Here is a 7,281-nt window from a genome sequence, read left to right as displayed (position 1 = left end):
GTTTCGCCCTTGCGGCGAAACGGTGACTTTTCTTTCAGATTCATGCTTTGCGTACAGAAAAATAAAGAATATTGAGTTCAGAACGCTTGTCCGCAAGTGTGGTGCAAGGCCGCTGACGTGACTGTCTACACTTCACAGTTGTACCAGGAGTTGACAATAGTGCTATTACTACGTGCGTCAAGAACATGGCGCCAATAAGGTGGTGAGGATTGCGACGCGAAGCTCGACGACAACTGGATCGCCTCCTGTGCTCAATCACTTTGCTCTTGGGACGCGGTGCGTATTCTGAGACGTGGTGCAGATACAGTAGATGCATTTGTGTCAAGATGTATATGCCACACTTGATTCATTAAAGCGCTCTATTGCATCGTTAAGCGGCACCTCGAGAACGCACATGTTCGCTGAATATTATCAATATATTATCATGTTACAACATGCAGTAGCAAAGAGTATACGTACCTTGCCTCCGATGTAGCATTCGTTGTTCGTAATTTTATGGTCTATGACACAATCGCCTGCAAGAAAGGCACACAGATAAAGATACGTTGTTATAATATTCATGAAAATTGTAAGAATGACGTAATCTTGTATGAGAAATTAATATTTTTTTTCGAAATACAGGCGCAGATGATGACGGAGCAGTTTCAGACACACTTGGCTTGGGGAAGCTCTGCACTTGATGTCTTACTGCTGATGAGCACTACTGCTTTGGACAACACGTAAGGCAGGCCACAGGTACAATGCAGCATACCCACCACGGACAGGCACATCATACGAGTGGGATACGCGCTCATTTCACTAATCAAGCATTCTCACAAAATACCAATCAGAAAGACAATGGCCGTCACTCAGGCGAAGCAGCTGGCACTGCGGTCGCCGGGGACACCTGATCCTGGAGTGATCTCTTTGCTTGTCTATAGGCCACAGGCCTTCTGCGACGTTGCTCCCTTACGCCCATTGTGCGCGTACTCTGCAATTAAATGATTACACACCGCGCTTAAGCAATGAAGATTTGCCTCTCATTTGGTCTTCGATTATGTTTCTGGCACGCATTGAAGGTCTTCAGCACAGTCTGCATCCAGGTGACATCACACTACGGGTGACGGGTGCAAGCAACGGTCACATCTAAGAGATTTTACGGCAAGAAATACGGTAGAGCGATACGTGACGAACTAAAATATTCTCCCCAGAAATCGGAGTTACTACTCTACAAACCTAGAGCAGAGGAGGCAGGCGCTTTCAAGAAAGATCCAACATGACAATCTAATCCGGGGACTAGCCCGATTCCTCGGGTAGAAACCATAGGCTTACTGGGACCTCACCTACAATACCCAGCCAACCATCACATTTGAAGAATCGGCAACAACAACTACGGCATTAAAGACCACAACCTAGTGCAAGTGATCGGGCAGGCAGAAGGTGGGGCTAGGACCGAAGGACTCATAGTTAAATTTAATTCGATTCAAGTTTTATTCCATTTTTCTTGGTATGCACAAAAGAGCATAAAATGTTGCCACCTAAGAGAGAGGAGACAAACACCGCTGACACTTGCGCTTTAATAAAATTCGTTACTCTCTCTTTTCTACTAAGGACAAGAAGCAGACCAGGCTTGATACTCCCATTCCCAGATTGTACCATGGAGCGCAGCCTTACAGTTGTATAAGGTGTGTTCGTGGTCACTCGATGTAGCATCAGGGGGGCGGCCTCGGCAGTTTCACGAACCATAGCTGCATTTTCCGGCGTTTGCCTTAACTGTGCAAGGCGCGCTCAGCTGGCGCCATCGTCTGCTTCACGCAATCTCGAAGATTTGGGTGGCTGCACGCTGTTTTGTATCACGAAAAAGGGTGAGCATGCAAACAAGGACGCAGAAGTGATTCAGGAACACAGGGCGTGTGTGTTATCTAGTATTCTTCACCTGTGCCCCCGTTTTGGACACCCACCTTTTCTCGTGATGAACAACTACGGCTTAGCTCAACTGCCTCTCAATCTAAGGTATTTTAGATGTTTTTACGTAAACTGCATCGAATAAATCAAGGTGACTGATGACGCAAAATTTAGAATGAGGTATTTTTTTCGCCATTTTCATTGTTGACGTTACTTTTGGCACTTTGAGTACGTAATATATTTTTGAACATCTAGAACGTCATGTTTCGCAGCTGCGGGAGATCGGCGTCAAGTATCACACCTTGTCTCGTGTTGATTAAGTATTCTGGTGTCTCTAGGGTTGGAACGTCAACGAGTGATGAAATGGTCGAAGTTACCACGTTGCTGATAATCGCCAGCGCTGAGAAGGAAGTCGCCGCTATCTAGTTCGCTTTGCATCCGAGAGTTATAGTGTAGAATAGTTACTTTGCGTCCATGAACGAAACAGTTCTGCCTGTCTTTCGTGGGCTTCTTATGTGTTGTACAGAAGAAGGAAATATTTTTTCGACAGGAGAAAAACCTTGAAGTTTCTTCATTGTGTCATTAGGCAGTAGAGGAAGTATTTTGGAAAGTTAAAGTAAAAACCACTAATGAATACGTAATTTCGGTAATGATGCCAGCTCCCCAGCACGGAGTCCGAGAGCGGGACGCGACAACACTACTTTAAACGAAGGCGACGTGTGCCATCGGCGCAATACCACTGAACTAACTGATAATTTTAACCGAATCTGAAAATTTAGACAATATGAAACGTCGCCTCTACGAAATTTTCAAACAATGGCATGGGAAGTCCAAGCACGAGGCCTTCTTCATCAAGCAGTCTCCTTCGCTGTTGCAGTAAAAAAAGTGGTTTCCATAGAGCGCGTAAAACCAGCCCTTGTGGCCCGCGCCAGCGAAGTACTTGCAAGACCTCGAGCTCCATCACCACAGGGACCCCCAGCAGACCAGACACGGTAGGCCGAACAAGATGTGCAAAGGTTCACGCGGAGTGGACAATGTACAAGACCTCCGTTGCGCATGAGCACATGTAACACAGCGTGTCGTCCGCGCGCTGTCATTTTTCGGCCTCACAATAAAGGGTAGACACTTTTAGACAATGGAACGGACAACACACACTTTTAGATAACGGAATTGTTTCGGTGATCTCGTTTCCGGGTGGGTGATATTTCGCCAGTCTGCCCGGTTGCGCTTCGCCCTGGCAACGTGAATGAAAACGCTATCTAGTCTCTATGCGTTTTTTTTGGCAGAGAAAACCATGAAAAAGACCAATGCTGCAGCTTCTCAAGAACAGGGCCCTGTCGAGCGACGCCGTAAGCTCTCCTGTCCATACATCACCATTCGCCTTCCTCTTTACTTTGGGTTATATCTTTCGGCGCAGTTTTCATATACTGAACGACTATTTCATATCGCTCACCTCACATTTGAAGCCATGAAGATTCACTACGATTTCATTCACTTTCACTACGATTCGATTTCAAAGTGAAGCGTACTCTGTCCCTTCATCGCGTTTGTGGCCATGAGTTACCCGCTATTTATCTGGCTGTCTATACACGTGAGCAGCGTTCTCCTAGCAAGGGGCGCCAAGTCTCGCCGCTGCTCTCCCCCCCCCCCACTTCTGTTGAGTCTGAAACAAACAAACAGGCTGAAAATTAAGCTGATTGCGTGCTTCTCAGATCGGCCGGACATAAACCCTTCCTTTACAGATGCAAACGTAGGAAGTAAACTGTTCTTTGAATCTGACATCATGGGTGCGCGGTCGAAATTATTGTCAAAAATCACAATGTAGCCATAACCCTGCACATTAAAATGGCCTAAGAGGTACATCTGAGTAAGGTAGAATTAGGTGCCCCCCTTAAGATAATTCATACGCACGCATATGTGGCTGTCTGACCTTAGGGCCATTTCATCGCCGGCCGTACGTTAATTTCTGTGGCCGCAACTTTAACCCCTTCTGCAGAGAACCTGTTGAGCTTCCGAATACTCGGCGCGTGAGAATGGGCCATTTACTACATGTCGGAGCTCAGAAGGCCAGCCCAGTCATTTCAAAGGGCACCCACAAAGTACCAGCCGGCGTTCTCAGTCTCGTCAGCTCCGTTTCCATGTCAGTGTCAAATTCTTTCATCAGTGTGTCTGTCCAACCTACTCGCCACTCACATGCGTGAAATCACCGAATGTTGTACCCCCTCGTTGCGTAAATCGGCCCTGACATTAGAAGACGTTGTGTTGTGTCCAGATACACCGATATCTACGTGCCCGCAGTTAGATCAGGTCCCGTGCCGTATGTGGATTGCGTAGTTCAGCTGCACATCCACAATAGTCAGCGAATGCAGTCCGAGTTCGACTAGAACCCTTCAAGCGAGTTCCTCATGCTCATTTCAAGAACGCGCCTCGCATAATCGCGTACCACCCACTTTCAAATGAACTTGTTGAGCGCCTTCACTGACATCTCAAATCTTTCAATTATGATAAATGCGTAGCCGCACAAGTGGGTACTTCAATTTACGCTCCTCTTGCTCGGCATCAGAGGTACGCTCAAGAACGACTTAGGTTAAACATGTTCTCACTGGGCATGCGGCACTCTGCTACGTATTGCGTGTTATTTCGATCAGCATACTTATGTCATTACATTTTTAACTACCTTTTTGAAATACGGTTCTTTACTTCGAGCATGTTTCAGCCAGTGATGTACCTTGCTAAGGGATCGCAAGAAATATGTTCGCCCTACGTTTTTTCCGGCTTTCCCCAGTGCCATTGTAGCGGCCTGTCCACGCCGAACGGGTCATTTCACGCCAGCTTAAGAGGCCGCGAATTCAACGTGCTGCGCTCTCTGTCGCGGCCATAAAATCCGCCGCTGAAGCTTAGAACGTAGAGTGTCGCACTGCTAAACTCGAGGTCGCGTTATGTATTCCCGGCCATGGCGACCGTATTTCGCTGGGGACGAAATGCAAAGACAAACCGTGTACTTAGATTTACGTGCTCGGTACATAACCCCATTTGGTCGAAATTTGTGGAGCCCCTCACAAGGGCGTCTCATAATAATATTTTGGTTTTGGGACGGGAAGAACATAAAAGCCCCAAAACAATTATCAACATTATATCTTCGCCATAATGTGACCAATGTAAATGTGTTTTTAGTTAGAAATGATGCCTAAACTTGAACTTTTGTGTTTCTATACGTGCTGCCCATACAACGTAGTCTGAAAATCGCGGCGTAAGCCTCTTTTTGTGAAATAAAGACACGACATTTTGTAAAAGGTGAATTTCAACTGATTCCCATCTACCAAGAAGACACCTTGTGTACGTCGTGCTGTACATCTCTTTTACAGATGATGAGGCCCTACTGTGGTGAGCAGCGAAGTGCACATGTCCACGCAGGCAGTAGTACGATGAAGTTGCTGCCACAGTTGGTCAGGCACGAAAGCTCCTCGAACGTTATACGCCAAAACGATCCTGGTTACTACTGGCAAGATTTGGTTACATATTTCAGGCCGGTGAAGAGTTGTTTCGTAGCTTGGACTTCTTACTTTTAACCCAGGCAGCACACAAGCTCGGGCCGATATTGGTTTTACGGCGGCTGTGCGCGGCCCCACCTCGGGCCAGCATTGCCAGCCTGGCGCCGACATCGGCGGAGCCGGTGACTTCTGCCGGCAAAATTGGCCCGATTTTGCGGCCTTTCAGCCGATGTTGGTCTTTCACCGGCAACATTGGGCCGAGTTATCCGGCCCTCTGCCGTCTTCCCGCCGATATCGGCTTAGCCGATTTCTTTCAGCGGCAACATTGGGCCGAGTTTGCCGGCGTTTTGCTGTTCTTCCGCCGATATCGGCTTAGCCGATGGCTTTAACCGGCAACATTGGGCCGTGTTAGCCGCCGTTTTGCCGTACTTTCGCCGATATCGGCTTAGCCGATGGCTTTCACCGGCAACATTGGGCCGAGCATGCCGTCATTCTGCCGTGCTTCAGCTGACATCGGCGGAGCCGATGGGTTATCGACGATGTTGGAACTTTCTTGTCTCCCTTCAGACAGTTATACATGCCCTGTTGAGTACGTCCTCCTGCGTCGCGGCGCTCCAAAAGTCCTCGTCACCGACAGAGGTACGGCTTTTACGGCAGAGCTAACGCAAACCATCTTCAAAATAGAGCCACACAAGTCACCGACCGACATCACCCGAAGGCGAATGGCCTCACCGAGCGGCTAAATGAAGCCCTCGCCGACATGCTGGCAATGTACTGCACGTACGTCGAACACATGACATGGGACGCCATAATATCTTCCGCACATAACCTGAAGTTAACACGGCAGTCTAAGAAATGGCGCACATATGACGCCGTTCAATCTAGTTGACGGAAGCCCCTCAACGATGCTGGACGCCGTGTTGCCGGCCGTCAGTGACGAGAATAACCTCGACGTTGCGCTCTACCTTCAGCCCGCCGAAGAAACACGGCATCTCGCCCGCCTAGGATACAATCGTAATGCAATAGAGCATTAGGCGCTTGAATATTTGTAGCTTAAGCTGTAGAATACCGCTACATGGATTGCTGCACTAGCACAAATAACAAAGTTCAAATATTGTACCGTGCTAATGCCGCACGTACGACTCGGGGCGCGAAGTATCGCCGACTGAACAGCTTGCATTCTCTTATTAGTTTCTGCTATGACAATGACTAACAACTATCACTAGCACAGTTACTTTTCTACCAAAAAGATGGTCTTTAGAAGAAAAACTGACTGAAAATAGATGGCCACTTCGTTGACCAGTTGTTCAACGCTATCAAAAATGTTGAAACGTTATAACACATACCATTAACTTCATGGGCCAAATTCGAAGTACTTCTGTTTTGTAAATGATTTTGCCACTGGTCGGCCGACTTCACTGATGTATCCAGCATCAAAATTCACCCAAACATTCCCGCACGAATGCTTTTAGCGGAAGAAGTTTTATGTGAATACTAATTCTGTGCATAAATCGAGCCTGTCATCATATTTATAGCGCTATATCCTTTCAGCCGCTGAATGTCTGGCGCGAGCGCTCATATACTACACGGACAGTTTCCGATCTCTGTGTTTACACGTATTTACTCACGTGCGTGTCTGGGTCAAGCGTAACAAGCGCATTTGCTTCAGTGATGTCACATAATTTTACTTTATGAAAATAGTAAAAAGCTCAGCAAGGCGTGTTGCTGAGCTAGTTGGTTCATTACTTGAGAAAAATAGGTATGGTGCAAAAAAGACCGGGCGAAGTGAAGACACGTTTTTTGGCGTTTGAATGTTTACAAATCAACTAGCCCGCTGACCATCTTTAACGAACTGACAAACAAGTGTTTGCCACGTGTTTGTCAGTTCGCATTTGCACTTCGTTGC

This window comes from Rhipicephalus sanguineus, chromosome 8 (assembly GCF_013339695.2).
Source record: "Rhipicephalus sanguineus isolate Rsan-2018 chromosome 8, BIME_Rsan_1.4, whole genome shotgun sequence".
NCBI classification, from domain to species: Eukaryota; Metazoa; Arthropoda; class Arachnida; order Ixodida; family Ixodidae; genus Rhipicephalus; species Rhipicephalus sanguineus.
This window is presented reverse-complemented; position numbering follows the sequence as displayed.